Source organism: Lycorma delicatula, chromosome 2, assembly GCF_047948215.1.
Source record: "Lycorma delicatula isolate Av1 chromosome 2, ASM4794821v1, whole genome shotgun sequence".
Taxonomy (NCBI): Eukaryota; Metazoa; Arthropoda; class Insecta; order Hemiptera; family Fulgoridae; genus Lycorma; species Lycorma delicatula.
This window is the reverse complement of record NC_134456.1, coordinates 204,950,201-204,974,173: the sequence shown is the minus strand read 5'-3', so window position 1 is coordinate 204,974,173 and position 23,973 is coordinate 204,950,201. Positions and strand designations below refer to the sequence as shown.

Genomic DNA, 23,973 nt, shown 5'->3' with positions numbered 1-23,973 from the left:
AAGTTTGTGGGATATATCTGTTAGCATTCTCAAGTATCATGGACATAAAAGAGGAAAGTTGATGTCTGCATCATCGTCATACTGTGATTAGAAGGCTTTATGGTATCAATTCCAATCCGCCTTTTCAACAATCCATCTCTGTGGTCTTCTTTTTACCTCCTGGTAACACTGAAACCAATAATAATTGGTCTGTGATCACTGCCGTGAAAGTCATCACAAACAGACCAATTAAGATGTGGGAGTAAACTATGTGAGCATATGGAGAGGTTAATGTTAGATACAGAACCAGATGATAAAGATATGAATGTGTGTGATCCATCATTCAGTAGACAAAGATCCAAGTCTTGTCTCACTCTGTTTATCATATTTCCTTGAGTGGAACAGAACATTGAGCCCCAGGAAATATGGTGGGCATTGAAGTCTCCTACTATTAACGATGGAGATGATACTTGCATGAGGAGATTTGAGATATCTAGAGCACTGACTTAAATTGCAGATATGCAATTTGAAGGAGATAGAGACCTTTACTGCAACAGCAGAAATGAGGGTGGCTAGTTGAATCCCGACACCTCATTCCCTATGAAAATAGCCACTCCACCACTCTCTCTACTGTCTACTACACAGTCGTATCTCTTACAGAAATAACCTCTGAGTAATATTGGATCTTGTTGTAGAAGATGTGTTTCTTGGAAGCACATGATTAGTGGATCATGTGCATGCACCAATACTTTTATATCTTCAATGCGGGACTGAAGACCTCTAACATTCCACTAAATAATGTTCATAAGTATAGATAAATAAATTCATAAAACTATATAAAAATTAGTTGTACTTGATTCAGTTTTTCTTTTTTGTACTTTTGATTTTAAAGAACTCCGATGCCCTGGAGTCGGGTGGTTCTTCAACCATTTCCTCCAGTATACAAGGTGATGATGGAGGAGATTTAGTAGAATGGCATGCCGAAGATGACATCCCAGAGGAGGTGGTTTCGTGTGTTCCCTTAACAGAGAGCTTATTAGGTGGCTTACTGCCAGCTGTGATTATCCCTGCCCGTACCGGTAAAACTTTGGGAACAGGACCTCTCATAGGGATCACACTGTTGGATTCACTAACTGCGATGAAAGACTTTTTGTTTATCTTTGTCAGCTCTGAAATAGTGGCTGTTGGTCATGCAACTTGATCAGATAACATCTGAACAAGTTTTTTTAGCTCACTGCAGGATCCGCATGGCTGATTACTTAAATTTTGTAGGAGCTTGTTGTGATGTAGCGGGAGCAAAAGATACGTCTGGTTTAACCAGGTTCCTAGAGTTAATAGTTTTTTTATATTCTCTGCATGCCACCAGAAAAGATAGTTTCTGCTCCGTAGAGATTCTGAGAATTGCCTTCAAGAAACGCGAAACCCCTTTGTAGGGAGCCACCTTCTTGACTATTTCGGAGAACAACAAATCGGATATTTTAAAAATTCTAATTTAATGATTTGCAGTTCTCTTTGGTAGGACTTTTATCCTTGTCAGACAAAGCTGACCGAGGCCTCTTCACAACACTAGGTTTGGTGGTTTTTTCAGATGGACCACCAACCATCATAATATTTATAAATGGAACTGAAATTTTGGTCCCATGAATACTGGTGAAAAATGGACCACTCCAGCATAGTGCATGCATACTGGAGTTAAGAGCAAAATACAACTGGGTTCGCCCTGGTGCCCAGAGGATATCGTTCGAGACTCATTACGTAGAGCCATTCACCCATCTTGGGGTACAGTGAGATAGTACCCACCTTGGGTTACAGTTGCGTTTTGTAAAATGTTGCAACACCATCAAGTGTAAATGTAAGAAATATCATTGTAGGATGTTGTTGTGTAGTTGTAGTTATGTAAGAGTATATGTTGTAATTTATGTAGTGTTCTTGGTGTAGTATATGTGTATAGTGTAAAGTGTTCTGCAGCTCAGTGGCAGTGGGAAGAAAAGCTGCATAGGCTAGGCCCATGGGGATGCCAACCCCCAAAGTCTTAAAGAATAAAACTCCCCATCGGGGAGTTTATTGGTAATAGTATTAATAAGATATTCACTTTTACATTATAATATTTGTTGATTTGATATTATATGTTGATTATGTATCCACTAAAACACTTCTGCCTCTTCCATGCACTGCTTTCAAATATTTCAGGAACTGTCATTGGTAATATTCTCATTCCCAGTGCCACAGTATTACTTCATCATATGTCACTGTATTTATAAAATGAACCAAAATTCAACTGTCATCTGATTGAATAACTAAAAATTACATTTAAGTTGGTACAAGTGAATTAAAGACTGCTACTACTAATCTGTACTGTGAATTATTTACACTATCAAGATTATTGAAAAAATGTTGCTGACTATCTTAAATGTACTAACTGAAGTACCATAGATGGCAATTGAGTACCACTTTACAATTTGATTCAATTAATTTTTACTAAAAGCTTTATTAACCTTTACTAAATAATTGTAACTAATAGCAATATTTTTCAAATTGCATACATATTAAAAACTATCTATTCAATTTTACAGTTCTTTGTTAATTTATTATTATTGCAGTTATTTTAGTTTAATCAGGTTTCTCAGATTTCCATTTCTATATTCCCATGGCCAAGCTTTTTTATAAGCTTCTGTGGTGAATTAATTTATCAGTCAGTCTTATTAATTAAACATGTATAAATTTTTTCAGTGATAAGAGATGGAAAATGAAATAATTTATGATTTGGATTAATTTATACAAGCCATCAGTATCATGAAGAAATTTTCTGCCTTATTTAAATTAGCATCAACAAATATGTAAGTTACAATTATTTTTTTGTATCTTATAACTAATTACAATGTGGTATAACTTTTTTAGTAGATTATCTTAAGAATTTACCCTCCAGTAATATGCTTTATTTTTTATCAAAAATCAAATCAAATACAATAAATAAATTAAAAATTGAATTACAATTTTACCACTATATAAATATGTAAAATACACTACCACCACCACTATGCTACCACCCTATAAATTTTATTTCACAAATGATATTAAGTAGTCAAAATATCAGCAACTATGTTAATATCTTTAGAATTAGATACATTTTTTACAATCAAATTCATCCCTCTTTTTTATTTAATCATAGATCATTTATTGAATTTTGTGTCTAGTTTATATTCCAAATTTATATATATATATATTATCTTTTTATATTTGTTAGTGCCTATTAACAAATTATAACATTACATTTTATATGTTTGGGATGGTGCTATAAGAGAGCTGATGATGCATTCATTGTACCTAAAAGAGTGTAAAGTGCTGTCTTAGCTTCAATATAAACAATAATGATAATGGAAAGTGCATGTTATGTCCATTTTTACATAATTAAAAAAAAAAGTGGAATGTTACTTTTTTCCACAATTGCTTTTATACATGGAGGGATTTTTTTTTAGAAGTACAATTTTTTTCAGCACCTTTTAATAAATATGTTTTGTAGTACTTGTAGAGAAATTAAATATATTAACATTTAGAAATTATTAATGGTTAGCAGTCTATCTTCAACACCGCTGATGGTGTGTGGAAGATACACACACCATGTGTGTGTATCTACATCAATCCCTCAAGGGATTAACCTTGAGGATTTTCAGCTGACCAGCAAAAGCTCACACCAACCCATATTTTACAACTGTAATTAATTTTTCAACAAACGTTTTTTAGGGATCACTAATATCGTATCTTTCATGTAATTAACATACCATTGGGTTCATTCAGTCCTGGTTCTGACTGTGGAAATGTAGCAGAAATATATTTTGGCTCTATTTCCTGAAATTCAAGAAGTGCCTAAAGAAGAGATTTCTAAGAGAGAATCCCAGAATATTTATAAATGAAATAAGGAAAGCAACCCTTCCCTTCCTTATAAATGAAGGGTAAGATGAATTTTGCAAAAACTCCTTAGCCTGATAATGAACCAGCTTTCTTAGTATTTATGAAGCACAGCGAAAGAAATCCTTGATGCTGTCAATTCAGTTCAATTTACTAGCATCTTTTACAATAAATATATATATAAAAAGAAAAAAAAACATAACATACATAAAATAATTCAAAATAGAATACAGAAAAATAAACACAAGTAATAAGTACACTGCCAGCAAAGCAAAAAGCTTCTGCACTAGCAGGGAGTTTAATTTGGCCATAGTACAAAAAAAAGTGTCACTATACAAATTAAATAAAGTAAACAAAATTAATCTTAAAATAACATTGAATAAGTTAATTACAAAAATAATATGATGATATCACTGGGTGTCACATTACACAGCACATTACAAGAATGATCTGAATGAAAAATACAATTTCTTTTTCTATTTACAAACACAACACAAGCTTAACAAAATAAACAGAAAATATTGTTATGCTTATCAACTCCATAATTTGTTTAGTCAAAGATCTATTAATAATTAATAGTAACAAACTGTACAGGGATGAGATTAATGAAATTGTAACTAATGTAGAAAAAATGTCCTTCTACACACAGATCAGTGCAGGGAACAACATAAATATAGGCCAAATGCAAATTATATGAAATAGTGAGTGGACAAAAAATATATTTATTCTAATTTATAAAAATTATTAATGTTTTTAAATAGAGTTGTCTAACACTTAAACATTAAAATCAACAAATCGTTTTGCTAGCAAACCATAAAAGTTTAGCATTCAGTAGATTATTGCTTGGTCTATCAAATGCTGCTTTAATAAGGCTCTTTTTTGTTATAAATATTTTATTGATATGTACATCAAAAGCACCACCACAAACTCTTACTTCATACTGGAGAACAGACTGATATGCAAAATAGGATAGTCTTAATGATGTTAATAATTTATTAATAATATACAACATAAAATTTAGATGCAAATACTTTCTTCAATTGAGCTCGCACAGGAGGAAGAATGCATTTTAATGACATTATAACAGCTATCTGCCTGTAGCAGTTGTCCATTCTTATTTGGAGAGAAGGTAATATATACACTTATTTATAATTCTTATTTTTAAATATTTATCTTATTTATAAATAGTCCTATTCAGCACAATTTGAAACCTTTCTCAATGAAGAACCACAGAAAACAAGTACAGTGTCCAAAATTTAAATGCAATAAATTATTTATATAAAACAAAAATGTATCGATGACAAAGCATTGCCCTGAATCAGTTCAAAGTTCTACTAGTTTTCCAATTTAATCTATGGTTCTGAGTTCTAGATCTAAGTATCTGGTGAACAACTTACACCAACAATACACCATGAACCCCTATATATTCTCTAATTTTCGTAATAACATGGAATGTGGAATTGTAATCTACAATTGTAATGAAGTCAGTTAAAGCATCTTTAGTACTTAATTTAAATTGATTATATTTTATTAACTTATGTTTAGTTATATATTCAACAACTTGAACTTTTATTACTTTCTCCATTATTTTTGATAAGTTACTGAGTAAGCTTATTGGACAATAATTTGAAAGAATCAGTCTGTCATCAGACTTAAAAAGAGGAACTACATTAGCAACTTTGAATTCAAGAGGAAAATGATCTTGCTCTAGAGTTTTATTTATGATTGATGATAATGGATTAGCAATTAAACACACTATTTTTTTCAAGCAGTCATCAACTCACCCCATCAATATTAGTAGATGTTAAGGGAATAAATTAATTGAATCACTTCATTTACATCAGTGGGATATAAGTAGAATGAGCTCAAATGGTCACCAGTACCTGTAGGATCAGGACGGGTAAAATCTAATTGATTATTTGAATTATATAAGTTTTAGAGCATAATTCTTCTTGACTTGTGTAAAATGTTCATTTAAAACACTGGGATCAATATCTGTACGCTGAGGAATATGTTTAATATTAAAGTCAAACGGTTGACTTTTAAAAATTTTATAATTTTTTCCCGCTTTCTTATGGAATTTACAAATCCATTTCTTTCGTGGCCTATTTTTATTTAAAATGTTTATCACATCAGTCGCAGTTTTTATATGGTTCGTTAACTTGCCAATGAAAACAGTAGCAGACAATTCCAAAGTTGAAAGGTCTACATTTAAGTCTGTAAAAGAATCCCATCACAATATTTTCTGATTTAAAAATGACATTTTTCACAAATATATGGTCAGTACAAGTATTATAAATATTATTTACTCTAGTTAGTTTGTTAATATAATAAAGTCCATTCAAATTTTAGACTATAACATTCATTTGTAATATTTATATTTTGATTAAGTAGAATATTTAGATCCCAAATTCAAATTACATTATTATTACTATTTATATATCTCAAACATACATCTAGACCCTATAAGAAAGTTTCAATTACAGTGGAGGGAGACCTATATACCGCAATCAATGTAGTATTAAAATGTGACCTTAGTAAAATTTAGAATGATATTATCAGATTCATTTATTCCATAATGAATCTTATCTACACTAATGTTATCTTTAATAAATACACACAAACCGTTACACATATTCAAATTGCTAATTTGTTTATGACTGAATAATCATGTAAACAATAAATAAGTTCATTATCACTTATAACCCATATTTCATTTAATATAACATCAAAAGTAATTTTACAATTTTTAATAATTTATATATAAATTCAACAAAACTTTTACTGATACTATGCATATTCATATGCTAGATATTCAAGAAATTACATTCTGTCTGCAAATAAACGTCAGGTGCCATATGACTGGAAAAAGAAGATTGATTGGTACCAAGAAGGAGGGATGGTAGATGATGTACCATCGTTATCATGGTACCAACCATTATGCCTGCCAACCATTATTGATAAATTCTTAGAGGTTAGTCAAGTTTGTTGATGAACTATACAAGGGTGGATATCTAGTGATAATCATTATATTTTTAGTAGCTGCTGATCCACAACAATTGCCATGCATAAGATGAATAGTGTTTTGATTTTTCAAAATTGATGAAGTGGCCTTCTGGAGAAGAACGTGGAGATGGATTTCTATAGTTATACAACTGGACAATCGCTGCTGTTAATGGCATGCTCGGCAATGTAACATCCCCTTAACTAAAGTGATGGGACATTAACTGCTTTATCAAGATATTTTTTATAGAGCAAAGTCACTGAACTCACTGAAGCAAACTAGAACAAGGTTAACAATGAAATCATAGTTAGGGAATTTTGTGATAGGGTGAATGCATTGATGCTGCTCTTGAAAATAAACCCAGACAGAAGGATTATTTTTGTTAAAGTCAGTGGATAATCCCCCTGGAATGATTGGACATTTGTGGAAAGGGGTTCCCACTTGATTTTCTGTATATCCAGTAGTTATGTAATTAAAACTGGATGGTTGTCCATTGGGAAGTTTCAATAAAAGTTGACACTGTGGTGAATATTAGTATTTGTGTTGTATTAAATTAACTTTGGTGTTTTTAAGATTCAATAATCATGATGTTTCATCATAACTATCTATATGTGTTAAGTTTTGATGATTTAATAAGAAAACTTCTTCAGTAATTTATTGATTATTAAATGTCATAAATACTCATACATGAATTCTTAAACATATACTAAATTATAAATAACAAAATAATACTGTTAATCCACATAAACTGGCTGAATGACAACACAAAGCTTGTTGCTGGAGGGAGTAATAAGTTATTTTATTTTTCACAATATGTTTTATTATTTATTTATAATAATAGAGACATAAAATATTCAAATTTATAAGCCATGAAATATGCAATTTATATACAGTATTAGATTCATAGAGGAGGTTAATAACAACTATAAACCATTAAAATATAATACAAATATAATACGTATTAATACACTATATACTACAACACAAACTGAAAAAAAAACAAAAAAATTACAACAAAAAGTGTGAAACTCTCCATGTGCCGATAAAAAAATTTGGAATTATATTGACCACACAAAGATCAGAATAAATACATTGTGAAGTCTTTTTCAATAAACAGTGAAAAAATACCATACGACTGGAGAGAGAAGACTGATCACCAACAGAAGAAGAATGAGGTAAATTATAAGGAATCAGAGAATCGACAGCTATGACTTAGGCAAAGAATAAAATCGCAAAGGTTGTAGGAGTTTTTTGACAGGTTTCTCTCGAAATTAAACTTTACAAAACGATGGTACGTTATTAAATAGTATATCTTATATTTAATCGTTTCAACGAAAAAAACTGCAATGATGTAAAGTATCAGATAATAATATATGACCGTAGAAAAATGTATATGTGTAATAAGAAACTTGTACCGTGATGAATGAATAATTGTGCAAAAAATAGTTTCATATCTTCTTCAAAGACGATGCAGTAAAACTCTGATTAGGGATGATGTAGAAACGTTAGCGAGTGCTGAGCAAACCTAGTTATTAACTTAATTTCAAACCTCACACAGAGCAAAGTTTATTATAAAAGTACAATTGGTATTTATAAGGTACATTCGGAGAGATGGCTACTGTAGTATAATTAATATGTTAAACCAGTTCTAGTGCATAAAGAATAAATTTCTAATTAGCAAATTAGGAGAATATTTACACAATATAATAACAAGGCAACAGGAAGTAAAATGAAATTGTCAAAATCGCAGTATATAAAAAATAAATTGAGTTAGAATTTTTCTTGCTACGTGTAAAACATATCCGAACATGTCCATTTTGAATTTGTTTTTAAATACAAAATGAAACATTACCACATGATTGGAGTAGAAGAGATTCGTCTCCCGCAGAAGAAGGAGGGAGTGTAGATCACAAGGAATCAGAGAATCGACAGATATGTCTTAAGAAACGAATAAATTCGTAGAGGTTGTAGGAGTTTTTTTACATATGGAGTATAAAAGCAAATTAAACGATATTCATTATATTATTAGACGAAGAAGAAATTCCACATAAGTGAACAAGTATAAGATTAATATTTTTCATTTAATTAATGATGACTTGGCTACTGAAGAATCGAGATGATGGAATACTGCAGTCATACATTTTCATAATACAAACTTTTAATGTTTGGCCACAATGTAATCTTTCTGGGAATTGGGGGATGTGTGTATTAGATTTAGGTCTTCAGCTAAACCGATCTCGTTATGATTGCATTGCGGTGTCGAATTTAAAACTCGGTGTACCAATAGGCCACGGTGAATGTCTAATTCCAAGCGGTCACGCCGGTCTCGGTCAGGGTCTTTGACCTCGGCGGTATCGGTCTGTGTCTTGGGCGTCGACTGTCTAATTTTTGGTCTTTGACCAAGGCGGTTACAGCGGTCTCGGTCTGGGTTTTAGCCTCGGCGGTCTTGGCGGTCTCGGCCTGGGACTTCGGCCTCGGCGGTCTCATCGAACCCGATTCTGGTCGTTGGCCTAGGCGGTCTCGCTGGTCTCGGTCTGGGTTACGACCTCGGCGGTCTCGACTGTAGCAGCTTTGGTCTTAGACCTCGGGTTTCCGGGTATGAGGCTATAGCCTTGATAGTGTCGGTTACGGGTCGTATGGTGTTTGGAGATTTCATAAGGTGTGGCTGATCTTGTCATCATGGTTCGGACACTCTTTGTTTGATTGCAAGCCGTCACTTTACGGTCATTTTTGTCTCCTTACACTGCTACATAACCGGGATTGAAATGTTTCATAAAATAATGGTAAATAATAACCAGGTCTACGGTCAAAATTATGAAATTTGTTTTTGTAAATGTTCTTTAGGTCAGCGTTAAGAAAGGAAGTTACGTTCTTAAAAATAAATTATTAGTCGTAAGTAAATATATTTGTGAAATATCCAAATTCGTTAAAAGTAAAATATCCCGTTTTTGTATTTGAACTTAGAAAATAGTAAATACATAAGAAACGTGTACCGTGATGAACGAATAATTTGGCAAAATTATTTTCATAGCCTTTTTCAAGAATGGTTCCTTAGATTATGATAGGAAAAGAAATAAAATACTAATTTTTCTTCGGTACTTACATTAAGACACAAAAATCGCGCACCCGCGGACATTTGAATTACACACGGTATGAAATGTTGGGGGGGGGAGTGCAAAAACTGCTGCCAAAAATACTACGTGTTACGCAGTTTTGCATTGTGAATGGCGTCAGTGCAAGAGCAATAAAACTGATAACTCTGTTTAAACAAGTTTCTATACGAATAAAATTTTCACTTGCCTTAGGAAAGGCCGAAATATCGGCTGACATGATCTTGCTAATCGATTTTCTATTTATTATTTTTGTTTGCGTAGCTAATATTTTCTAGTTATTCTTTCGGTGTTTTACCACTCTGACTTCTATTTTTCATGTTTGGCCACGATAAATGTTTCGGTCTATTGGGAAACCGCGTATTCAGAGTAGGTTTTCAGCCACACGCATATCTCTTTTGTTATCTGGAAACAAATATCCCGGTTTGAATTTTGTAACTTGTTTGTCTGGTAGGCCTCGGTCAATGTCCAATTCTCAGCGGTAACGCCAATCTCGGTCTGGGTCTATGACCTCGGCGGTCTCGGCGTTATCGGCCTGGGACTTGGGCTGCGGCCGTCTAATTTTTGGTCGTTGACTAAGGCGGTTTCAGCGGTCTCGGTCTGGGTATAAGCCTCGGCGGTCTTGGCGGTCTCGGTCTGGGACTTCGGCCTCGGCGGTCTCGCTGGTCTCGGTCTGGGTTATTACCTCGGCGGTCTCGACTGTAGCAGCTTTGGTCTTTGACCTCGGGTTTCTGGGCATGAGGCTGCGGCCCCAATAGTTTCGGTTTCGGGTGGGTCGGAGTTAGAATATAAAGTAAGGTGTAGCTGATCTCCAACGATTCATCCTCGATTTGCCGGATCTTCGTATATCCGGTGACGGGCAGTCACGTATAGAAGGTACGGACATATTTCTTAGTTGGCAAGCCTATTTTTTTAGGTTGCTCTCTTCATTGTACTTCACAAAACGATGGTCCGTTATTAAATAGTATATCTTAGATTGTAATCGTTCCAAAAAAAAAGAAAATTGCAAAGAATTAAAGTATCAGATATTAATATTGGAGCGTAGAAAAATGGATGTGTGTAATAAGAAACTAGTATAGTGATGAATGAATAATTGTGCACAAATTAGTTTCAAATCTTTTTTAAAGACGATGCAGTAGAACTCTGATAAGGGATGAAGTAGAAATGTTACCGAGTGCTGAGCTAACCTAGTTATCAACTTACTTTCAAACCTCACACCGAGCAAAGTTTATTATAAAATTACGATTGGTTTTTATAAGATACATTCGGAAGAATCGATACTGTACTATGATGTATATGTTAAACCTTTTATAGTGCATAAAGAATAAATTTCTAATTGACAATTAGGAGAATGTTAACACAATATCATAACAAGACAACAGGAAGTAAGATGAAATTATAAAAATGTCCGTATAACTAATATAAAACTAGTTAGAATTTTTCTTGCTACGTGTAAAACTTATCCTAACATGACTATTTTGAATTTGTTTTTAAATTAAAAATGAAGGATTACCACATGATTGGAGTAGAAGAGATTCGTCTCTCGCAGAAGAAGGAGGGAGTGTAGATCACAAGGAATCATAGAATCGACAGATATGTCTTAAGAAACGAGTAAATTCGTAGAGGTTGTAGCAGTTTTTTTACATATGGAGTATGAAAGCAAATTAAACGATATTCATTATATTATTAAACGAAGAAGAAATTCCACATAAGTGAACAAGTCTAAGATTAATGTTTTTCATTTAATTAATGATGACTTGGCTACTGAAGAATCGAGAAGATGTACTAATGCAGTCATACATTTTCATAATACAAACTTTTAATGTTTGGCCACAATGTAATCCTTCTGGGAATTGGGGGATGTGTGTATTAAGTTTAGGTCTTCAGCTAAACCGATATCGTTATGACTGCATTGCGGTGTCGAATTTAAAACTCGGTGTACTAGTAGGCCACGGTGAATGTCTAATTCCCAGCGGTCACGCCGGTCTCGGTCAGGGTCTTTGACCTCGGCGGTCACGGCGGTATCGTTCTGGGTCTTGGGCGTCGACTGTCTAATTTTTGGTCTTTGACCAAGGCGGTTACAGCGGTCTCGGTCTGGGTTTTAGCCTCGGCGGTCTTGGCGGTCTCGGTCTTGGTCTTCGGCCTAGGCGGTCTAGTCCAAACCGATCCAGGTCGTTGGCCTCGGCGGTCTCGCTGGTCTCGGTCTGGGTTATGACCTCGGCGGTCTCGACTGTAGCGGCTTTGGTCTTAGACCTCGGGTTTCCGGGTATGAGGCTATAGCCTCGATAGTGTCGGTTACGGGTGATATGGTGTTTGGAGATTTCATAAGGTGTGGCTGATCACGTCTTCGTCGTTCGGACAAACTTTGTTAGATTGCAAGCCGTCACTTTATGGTAATTTTCATCTCCTTACACTGCTACGTAACAGAGATTGAAATGTTTCATGAAATAATTGTAAAAAATAACAAGGTGTATGGTGAAAATTGTGAAACTTTTTTATAAAAAGATCTTTTGGTCAGCGTTAAGAAAGGAAATTAGGTTATTAATAATAAATCCTTATATGTAAGTAAACATAATTGTGAAAAATCCAAATTCGTTAAAAGTAAAATATCAGGTTTTTATATTTAAAGTTAAAAAAATTGTAAATACATAAGAAACATGTTCTGTGATGAATGAATAATGTGTAATATATTTTCAAAGCGTTTTTCAGGAATAGTTCGGAAGATTATGATAGAAAAAGAAATAAAATATTAATTTTACTTCGGTACTTACATTAAGACACAAAAATCGCGCACCCGCGGACATTTGAATTACACACGGTATGAAATGTTGGGGGGGATTGCAAAAACTGCTGCCAAAAATACTACGTGTTACGCAGTTTTGCATTGTGAATGGCGTCAAGGCAAGAGCAATAAAACTGATAACTCTGTTTAAACAATTTTCTATACGAATAACATTTCCACTTGCCTTAGCAAAAGGCCGAAATATCGGCTAACATGATCGTCCAAATCGATTTTCTCTTTATTATTTTTGTTTGCATAGCTAATATTTTCTAGTTATTCTTTCGGTGTTTTACCACTCTGACTTCTATTTTTCATGTTTGGCCACGATAAATCTTTCGGTCTATTGGGAAACCGCGTATTCAGAGTACGTTTTCAGCCACACGGATATCACTTTTGTTATCTGGAAACAAATATCCCGGTTTAAATTTTGTAACTTGTTTGTCTAGTAGGCCTCGGTCAATGTCCAATTCTCAGCGGTAACGCCGGTCTCGGTCTTGGTCTATGACCTCGGCGGTCGCGGCGTTATCTGCCTGGGACTTGGGCTGCGGCCGTCTAATTTTTGGTCTTTGACCAAGGCGGTTTCAGCGGTCTCGGTCTGGGTTTTAGCCTCGGCGGTCTTGGCGGTCTCGGCCTGGGACTTCGGCCTCGGCGGTCTCTTCGAACCCGATTCTGGTCGTTGGCCTAGGCGGTCTCGCTGGTCTCGGTCTGGGTTACGACCTCGGCGGTCTCGACTGTAGCAGCTTTGCTCTTAGACCTCGGGTTTCCGGGTATGAGGCTATAGCCTTGATAGTGTCGGTTACGGGTCGTATGGTGTTTGGAGATTTCATAAGGTGTGGCTGATCTTGTCATCATGGTTCGGACACTCTTTGTTTGATTGCAAGCCGTCACTTTACGGTCATTTTCGTCTCCTTACACTGCTACATAACCGGGATTGAAATGTTTCATAAAATAATGGTAAATAATAACCAGGTCTACGGTCAAAATTATGAAATTTGTTTTTGTAAATGTTCTTTAGGTCAGCGTTAAGAAAGGAAGTTACGTTCTTAAAAATAAATTATTAGTCGTAAGTAAATATATTTGTGAAATATCCAAATTCGTTAAAAGTAAAATATCCCGTTTTTGTATTTGAACTTAGAAAATAGTAAATACATAAGAAACGTGTACCGTGATGAACGAATAATTTGGCAAAATTATTTTCATAGCCTTTTTCAAGAATGGTTCCTTAGATTATGATAGGAAAAGAAATAAAATACTAATTTTTCTTCGGTACTTACATTAAGACACAAAAATCGCGCACCCGCGGACATTTGAATTACACACGGTATGAAATGTTGGGGGGGGAGTGCAAAAACTGCTGCCAAAAATACTACGTGTTACGCAGTTTTGCATTGTGAATGGCGTCAGTGCAAGAGCAATAAAACTGATAACTCTGTTTAAACAAGTTTCTATACGAATAAAATTTTCACTTGCCTTAGGAAAGGCCGAAATATCGGCTAACATGATCTTGCTAATCGATTTTCTATTTATTATTTTTGTTTGCGTAGCTAATATTTTCTAGTTATTCTTTCGGTGTTTTACCACTCTGACTTCTATTTTTCATGTTTGGCCACGATAAATGTTTCGGTCTATTGGGAAACCGCGTATTCAGAGTAGGTTTTCAGCCACACGCATATCTCTTTTGTTATCTGGAAACAAATATCCCGGTTTGAATTTTGTAACTTGTTTGTCTGGTAGGCCTCGGTCAATGTCCAATTCTCAGCGGTAACGCCAATCTCGGTCTGGGTCTATGACCTCGGCGGTCTCGGCGTTATCGGCCTGGGACTTGGGCTGCGGCCGTCTAATTTTTGGTCGTTGACTAAGGCGGTTTCAGCGGTCTCGGTCTGGGTATAAGCCTCGGCGGTCTTGGCGGTCTCGGTCTGGGACTTCGGCCTCGGCGGTCTCGCTGGTCTCGGTCTGGGTTATTACCTCGGCGGTCTCGACTGTAGCAGCTTTGGTCTTTGACCTCGGGTTTCTGGGCATGAGGCTGCGGCCCCAATAGTTTCGGTTTCGGGTGGGTCGGAGTTAGAATATAAAGTAAGGTGTAGCTGATCTCCAACGATTCATCCTCGATTTGCCGGATCTTCGTATATCCGGTGACGGGCAGTCACGTATAGAAGGTACGGACATATTTCTTAGTTGGCAAGCCTATTTTTTTAGGTTGCTCTCTTCATTGTACTTCACAAAACGATGGTCCGTTATTAAATAGTATATCTTAGATTGTAATCGTTCCAAAAAAAAAGAAAATTGCAAAGAATTAAAGTATCAGATATTAATATTGGAGCGTAGAAAAATGGATGTGTGTAATAAGAAACTAGTATAGTGATGAATGAATAATTGTGCACAAATTAGTTTCAAATCTTTTTTAAAGACGATGCAGTAGAACTCTGATAAGGGATGAAGTAGAAATGTTACCGAGTGCTGAGCTAACCTAGTTATCAACTTACTTTCAAACCTCACACCGAGCAAAGTTTATTATAAAATTACGATTGGTTTTTATAAGATACATTCGGAAGAATCGATACTGTACTATGATGTATATGTTAAACCTTTTATAGTGCATAAAGAATAAATTTCTAATTGACAATTAGGAGAATGTTAACACAATATCATAACAAGACAACAGGAAGTAAGATGAAATTATAAAAATGTCCGTATAACTAATATAAAACTAGTTAGAATTTTTCTTGCTACGTGTAAAACTTATCCTAACATGACTATTTTGAATTTGTTTTTAAATTAAAAATGAAGGATTACCACATGATTGGAGTAGAAGAGATTCGTCTCTCGCAGAAGAAGGAGGGAGTGTAGATCACAAGGAATCATAGAATCGACAGATATGTCTTAAGAAACGAGTAAATTCGTAGAGGTTGTAGCAGTTTTTTTACATATGGAGTATGAAAGCAAATTAAACGATATTCATTATATTATTAAACGAAGAAGAAATTCCACATAAGTGAACAAGTCTAAGATTAATGTTTTTCATTTAATTAATGATGACTTGGCTACTGAAGAATCGAGAAGATGTACTAATGCAGTCATACATTTTCATAATACAACCTTTTAATGTTTGGCCACAATGTAATCTTTCTGGGAATTGGGGGATGTGTGTATTAAGTTTAGGTCTTCAGCTAAACCGATATCGTTATGACTGCATTGCGGTGTCGAATTTAAAACTCGGTGTACTAGTAGGCCACGGTGAATGACTAATTCCCAGCGGTCACGCCGGTCTCGGTCAGGGTCTTTGACCTCGGCGGTCACGGCGGTATCGTTCTGGGTCTTGGGCGTCGACTGTCTAATTTTTGGTCTTTGACCAAGGCGGTTACAGCGGTCTCGGTCTGGGTTTTAGCCTCGGCGGTCTTGGCGGTCTCGGTCTTGGTCTTCGGCCTAGGCGGTCTAGTCCAAACCGATCCAGGTCGTTGGCCTCGGCGGTCTCGCTGGTCTCGGTCTGGGTTATGACCTCGGCGGTCTCGACTGTAGCGGCTTTGGTCTTAGACCTCGGGTTTCCGGGTATGAGGCTATAGCCTCGATAGTGTCGGTTACGGGTGATATGGTGTTTGGAGATTTCATAAGGTGTGGCTGATCACGTCTTCGTCGTTCGGACAAACTTTGTTAGATTGCAAGCCGTCACTTTATGGTAATTTTCATCTCCTTACACTGCTACGTAACAGAGATTGAAATGTTTCATGAAATAATTGTAAAAAATAACAAGGTGTATGGTGAAAATTGTGAAACTTTTTTATAAAAAGATCTTTTGGTCAGCGTTAAGAAAGGAAATTAGGTTATTAATAATAAATCCTTATATGTAAGTAAACATAATTGTGAAAAATCCAAATTCGTTAAAAGTAAAATATCAGGTTTTTATATTTAAAGTTAAAAAAATTGTAAATACATAAGAAACATGTTCTGTGATGAATGAATAATGTGTAATATATTTTCAAAGCGTTTTTCAGGAATAGTTCGGAAGATTATGATAGAAAAAGAAATAAAATATTAATTTTACTTCGGTACTTACATTAAGACACAAAAATCGCGCACCCGCGGACATTTGAATTACACACGGTATGAAATGTTGGGGGGGATTGCAAAAACTGCTGCCAAAAATACTACGTGTTACGCAGTTTTGCATTGTGAATGGCGTCAAGGCAAGAGCAATAAAACTGATAACTCTGTTTAAACAATTTTCTATACGAATAACATTTCCACTTGCCTTAGCAAAAGGCCGAAATATCGGCTAACATGATCGTCCAAATCGATTTTCTCTTTATTATTTTTGTTTGCATAGCTAATATTTTCTAGTTATTCTTTCGGTGTTTTACCACTCTGACTTCTATTTTTCATGTTTGGCCACGATAAATCTTTCGGTCTATTGGGAAACCGCGTATTCAGAGTACGTTTTCAGCCACACGGATATCACTTTTGTTATCTGGAAACAAATATCCCGGTTTAAATTTTGTAACTTGTTTGTCTAGTAGGCCTCGGTCAATGTCCAATTCTCAGCGGTAACGCCGGTCTCGGTCTTGGTCTATGACCTCGGCGGTCGCGGCGTTATCTGCCTGGGACTTGGGCTGCGGCCGTCTAATTTTTGGTCTTTGACCAAGGCGGTTTCAGCGGTCTCGGTCTGGGTTTTAGCCTCGGCGGTCTTGGCGGTCTCGGCCTGGGACTTCGGCCTCGGCGGTCTCTTCGAACCCGATTCTGGTCGTTGGCCTAGGCGGTCTCGCTGGTCTCGGTCTGGGTTACGACCTCGGCGGTCTCGACTGTAGCAGCTTTGCTCTTAGACCTCGGGTTTCCGGGTATGAGGCTATAGCCTTGATAGTGTCGGTTACGGGTCGTATGGTGTTTGGAGATTTCATAAGGTGTGGCTGATCTTGTCATCATGGTTCGGACACTCTTTGTTTGATTGCAAGCCGTCACTTTACGGTCATTTTCGTCTCCTTACACTGCTACATAACCGGGATTGAAATGTTTCATAAAATAATGGTAAATAATAACCAGGTCTACGGTCAAAATTATGAAATTTGTTTTTGTAAATGTTCTTTAGGTCAGCGTTAAGAAAGGAAGTTACGTTCTTAAAAATAAATTATTAGTCGTAAGTAAATATATTTGTGAAATATCCAAATTCGTTAAAAGTAAAATATCCCGTTTTTGTATTTGAACTTAGAAAATAGTAAATACATAAGAAACGTGTACCGTGATGAACGAATAATTTGGCAAAATTATTTTCATAGCCTTTTTCAAGAATGGTTCCTTAGATTATGATAGGAAAAGAAATAAAATACTAATTTTTCTTCGGTACTTACATTAAGACACAAAAATCGCGCACCCGCGGACATTTGAATTACACACGGTATGAAATGTTGGGGGGGGGAGTGCAAAAACTGCTGCCAAAAATACTACGTGTTACGCAGTTTTGCATTGTGAATGGCGTCAGTGCAAGAGCAATAAAACTGATAACTCTGTTTAAACAAGTTTCTATACGAATAAAATTTTCACTTGCCTTAGGAAAGGCCGAAATATCGGCTAACATGATCTTGCTAATCGATTTTCTATTTATTATTTTTGTTTGCGTAGCTAATATTTTCTAGTTATTCTTTCGGTGTTTTACCACTCTGACTTCTATTTTTCATGTTTGGCCACGATAAATGTTTCGGTCTATTGGGAAACCGCGTATTCAGAGTAGGTTTTCAGCCACACGCATATCTCTTTTGTTATCTGGAAACAAATATCCCGGTTTGAATTTTGTAACTTGTTTGTCTGGTAGGCCTCGGTCAATGTCCAATTCTCAGCGGTAACGCCAATCTCGGTCTGGGTCTATGACCTCGGCGGTCTCGGCGTTATCGGCCTGGGACTTGGGCTGCGGCCGTCTAATTTTTGGTCGTTGACTAAGGCGGTTTCAGCGGTCTCGGTCTGGGTATAAGCCTCGGCGGTCTTGGCGGTCTCGGTCTGGGACTTCGGCCTCGGCGGTCTCGCTGGTCTCGGTCTGGGTTATTACCTCGGCGGTCTCGACTGTAGCAGCTTTGGTCTTTGACCTCGGGTTTCTGGGCATGAGGCTGCGGCCCCAATAGTTTCGGTTTCGGGTGGGTCGGAGTTAGAATATAAAGTAAGGTGTAGCTGATCTCCAACGATTCATCCTCGATTTGCCGGATCTTCGTATATCCGGTGACGGGCAGTCACGTATAGAAGGTACGGACATATTTCTTAGTTGGCAAGCCTATTTTTTTAGGTTGCTCTCTTCATTGTACTTCACAAAACGATGGTCCGTTATTAAATAGTATATCTTAGATTGTAATCGTTCCAAAAAAAAAGAAAATTGCAAAGAATTAAAGTATCAGATATTAATATTGGAGCGTAGAAAAATGGATGTGTGTAATAAGAAACTAGTATAGTGATGAATGAATAATTGTGCACAAATTAGTTTCAAATCTTTTTTAAAGACGATGCAGTAGAACTCTGATAAGGGATGAAGTAGAAATGTTACCGAGTGCTGAGCTAACCTAGTTATCAACTTACTTTCAAACCTCACACCGAGCAAAGTTTATTATAAAATTACGATTGGTTTTTATAAGATACATTCGGAAGAATCGATACTGTACTATGATGTATATGTTAAACCTTTTATAGTGCATAAAGAATAAATTTCTAATTGACAATTAGGAGAATGTTAACACAATATCATAACAAGACAACAGGAAGTAAGATGAAATTATAAAAATGTCCGTATAACTAATATAAAACTAGTTAGAATTTTTCTTGCTACGTGTAAAACTTATCCTAACATGACTATTTTGAATTTGTTTTTAAATTAAAAATGAAGGATTACCACATGATTGGAGTAGAAGAGATTCGTCTCTCGCAGAAGAAGGAGGGAGTGTAGATCACAAGGAATCATAGAATCGACAGATATGTCTTAAGAAACGAGTAAATTCGTAGAGGTTGTAGCAGTTTTTTTACATATGGAGTATGAAAGCAAATTAAACGATATTCATTATATTATTAAACGAAGAAGAAATTCCACATAAGTGAACAAGTCTAAGATTAATGTTTTTCATTTAATTAATGATGACTTGGCTACTGAAGAATCGAGAAGATGTACTAATGCAGTCATACATTTTCATAATACAAACTTTTAATGTTTGGCCACAATGTAATCTTTCTGGGAATTGGGGGATGTGTGTATTAAGTTTAGGTCTTCAGCTAAACCGATACCGTTATGATTGCATTGCGGTGTCGAATTTAAAACTCGGTGTACTAGTAGGCCACGGTGAATGTCTAATTCCCAGCGGTCACGCCGGTCTCGGTCAGGGTCTTTGACCTCGGCGGTCACGGCGGTATCGTTCTGGGTCTTGGGCGTCGACTGTCTAATTTTTGGTCTTTGACCAAGGCGGTTACAGCGGTCTCGGTCTGGGTTTTAGCCTCGGCGGTCTTGGCGGTCTCGGTCTTGGTCTTCGGCCTAGGCGGTCTAGTCCAAACCGATCCAGGTCGTTGGCCTCGGCGGTCTCGCTGGTCTCGGTCTGGGTTATGACCTCGGCGGTCTCGACTGTAGCGGCTTTGGTCTTAGACCTCGGGTTTCCGGGTATGAGGCTATAACCTCGATAGTGTCGGTTACGGGTGGTATGGTGTTTGGAGATTTCATAAGGTGTGGCTGATCACGTCTTCGTCGTTCGGACAAACTTTGTTAGATTGCAAGCCGTCACTTTAGGGTAATTTTCTTCTCCTTACACTGCTACATAACAGAGATTGAAATGTTTCATAAAATATGGTAAAAAATAACAAGGTGTACGGTGAAAATTGTGAAACTTTTTTATAAAAAGATCTTTTGGTAAGCGTTAAGAAAAGGAAATTAGGTTATTAATAATAAATCCTTAATTGTAAGTAAATATATTTGTGAAAAATCCAAATTCGTTAAAAGTAAAATATCAGGTTTTTATATTTAAAGTTAAAAAAATTGTAAATACATAAGAAACATGTTCTGTGATGAATGAATAATGTTTAATATATTTTCAAAGCGTTTTTCAGGAATAGTTCGGAAGATTATGATAGAAAAAGAAATAAAATATTAATTTTACTTCGGTACTTACATTAAGACACAAAAATCGCGCACCCGCGGACATTTGAATTACACACGGTATGAAATGTTGGGGGGGATTGCAAAAACTGCTGCCAAAAATACTACGTGTTACGCAGTTTTGCATTGTGAATGGCGTCAAGGCAAGAGCAATAAAACTGATAACTCTGTTTAAACAATTTTCTATACGAATAACATTTTCACTTGCCTTAGCAAAAGGCGAAATATCGGCTAACATGATCGTCCAAATCGATTTTCTCTTTATTATTTTTGTTTGCATAGCTAATATTTTCTAGTTATTCTTTCGGTGTTTTACCACTCTGACTTCTATTTTTCATGTTTGGCCACGATAAATCTTTCGGTCTATTGGGAAACCGCGTATTCAGAGTACGTTTTCAGCCACACGGATATCACTTTTGTTATCTGGAAACAAATATCCCGGTTTAAATTTTGTAACTTGTTTGTCTAGTAGGCCTTGGTCAATGTCCAATTCTCAGCGGTAACGCCGGTCTCGGTCTTGGTCTATGACCTCGGCGGTCGCGGCGTTATCTGCCTGGGACTTGGGCTGCGGCCGTCTAATTTTTGGTCTTTGACCAAGGCGGTTTCAGCGGTCTCGGTCTGGGTTTTAGCCTCGGCGGTCTTGGCGGTCTCGGCCTGGGACTTCGGCCTCGGCGGTCTCTTCGAACCCGATTCTGGTCGTTGGCCTAGGCGGTCTCGCTGGTCTCGGTCTGGGTTACGACCTCGGCGGTCTCGACTGTAGCAGCTTTGTTCTTAGACCTCGGGTTTCCGGGTATGAGGCTATAGCCTTGATAGTGTCGGTTACGGGTCGTATGGTGTTTGGAGATTTCATAAGGTGCGGCTGATCTTGTCATCATGGTTCGGACACTCTTTGTTTGATTGCAAGCCGTCACTTTACGGTCATTTTCGTCTCCTTACACTGCTACATAACCGGGATTGAAATGTTTCATAAAATAATGGTAAATAATAACCAGGTCTACGGTCAAAATTATGAAATTTGTTTTTGTAAATGTTCTTTAGGTCAGCGTTAAGAAAGGAAGTTACGTTCTTAAAAATAAATTATTAGTCGTAAGTAAATATATTTGTGAAATATCCAAATTCGTTAAAAGTAAAATATCCCGTTTTTGTATTTGAACTTAGAAAATAGTAAATACATAAGAAACGTGTACCGTGATGAACGAATAATTTGGCAAAATTATTTTCATAGCCTTTTTCAAGAATGGTTCCTTAGATTATGATAGGAAAAGAAATAAAATACTAATTTTTCTTCGGTACTTACATTAAGACACAAAAATCGCGCACCCGCGGACATTTGAATTACACACGGTATGAAATGTTGGGGGGGGAGTGCAAAAACTGCTGCCAAAAATACTACGTGTTACGCAGTTTTGCATTGTGAATGGCGTCAGTGCAAGAGCAATAAAACTGATAACTCTGTTTAAACAAGTTTCTATACGAATAAAATTTTCACTTGCCTTAGGAAAGGCCGAAATATCGGCTAACATGATCTTGCTAATCGATTTTCTATTTATTATTTTTGTTTGCGTAGCTAATATTTTCTAGTTATTCTTTCGGTGTTTTACCACTCTGACTTCTATTTTTCATGTTTGGCCACGATAAATGTTTCGGTCTATTGGGAAACCGCGTATTCAGAGTAGGTTTTCAGCCACACGCATATCTCTTTTGTTATCTGGAAACAAATATCCCGGTTTGAATTTTGTAACTTGTTTGTCTGGTAGGCCTCGGTCAATGTCCAATTCTCAGCGGTAACGCCAATCTCGGTCTGGGTCTATGACCTCGGCGGTCTCGGCGTTATCGGCCTGGGACTTGGGCTGCGGCCGTCTAATTTTTGGTCGTTGACTAAGGCGGTTTCAGCGGTCTCGGTCTGGGTATAAGCCTCGGCGGTCTTGGCGGTCTCGGTCTGGGACTTCGGCCTCGGCGGTCTCGCTGGTCTCGGTCTGGGTTATTACCTCGGCGGTCTCGACTGTAGCAGCTTTGGTCTTTGACCTCGGGTTTCTGGGCATGAGGCTGCGGCCCCAATAGTTTCGGTTTCGGGTGGGTCGGAGTTAGAATATAAAGTAAGGTGTAGCTGATCTCCAACGATTCATCCTCGATTTGCCGGATCTTCGTATATCCGGTGACGGGCAGTCACGTATAGAAGGTACGGACATATTTCTTAGTTGGCAAGCCTATTTTTTTAGGTTGCTCTCTTCATTGTACTTCACAAAACGATGGTCCGTTATTAAATAGTATATCTTAGATTGTAATCGTTCCAAAAAAAAAGAAAATTGCAAAGAATTAAAGTATCAGATATTAATATTGGAGCGTAGAAAAATGGATGTGTGTAATAAGAAACTAGTATAGTGATGAATGAATAATTGTGCACAAATTAGTTTCAAATCTTTTTTAAAGACGATGCAGTAGAACTCTGATAAGGGATGAAGTAGAAATGTTACCGAGTGCTGAGCTAACCTAGTTATCAACTTACTTTCAAACCTCACACCGAGCAAAGTTTATTATAAAATTACGATTGGTTTTTATAAGATACATTCGGAAGAATCGATACTGTACTATGATGTATATGTTAAACCTTTTATAGTGCATAAAGAATAAATTTCTAATTGACAATTAGGAGAATGTTAACACAATATCATAACAAGACAACAGGAAGTAAGATGAAATTATAAAAATGTCCGTATAACTAATATAAAACTAGTTAGAATTTTTCTTGCTACGTGTAAAACTTATCCTAACATGACTATTTTGAATTTGTTTTTAAATTAAAAATGAAGGATTACCACATGATTGGAGTAGAAGAGATTCGTCTCTCGCAGAAGAAGGAGGGAGTGTAGATCACAAGGAATCATAGAATCGACAGATATGTCTTAAGAAACGAGTAAATTCGTAGAGGTTGTAGCAGTTTTTTTACATATGGAGTATGAAAGCAAATTAAACGATATTCATTATATTATTAAACGAAGAAGAAATTCCACATAAGTGAACAAGTCTAAGATTAATGTTTTTCATTTAATTAATGATGACTTGGCTACTGAAGAATCGAGAAGATGTACTA

General features: G+C 36.4%; 1 pseudogene; it reads left to right on the top strand.

Annotated features, from left to right (window-relative positions):
• LOC142320041 (elongation factor G, mitochondrial-like) overlaps positions 1-23,973 on the top strand; it is an 80,851-nt pseudogene that overhangs the window by 3,636 nt on the left and 53,242 nt on the right.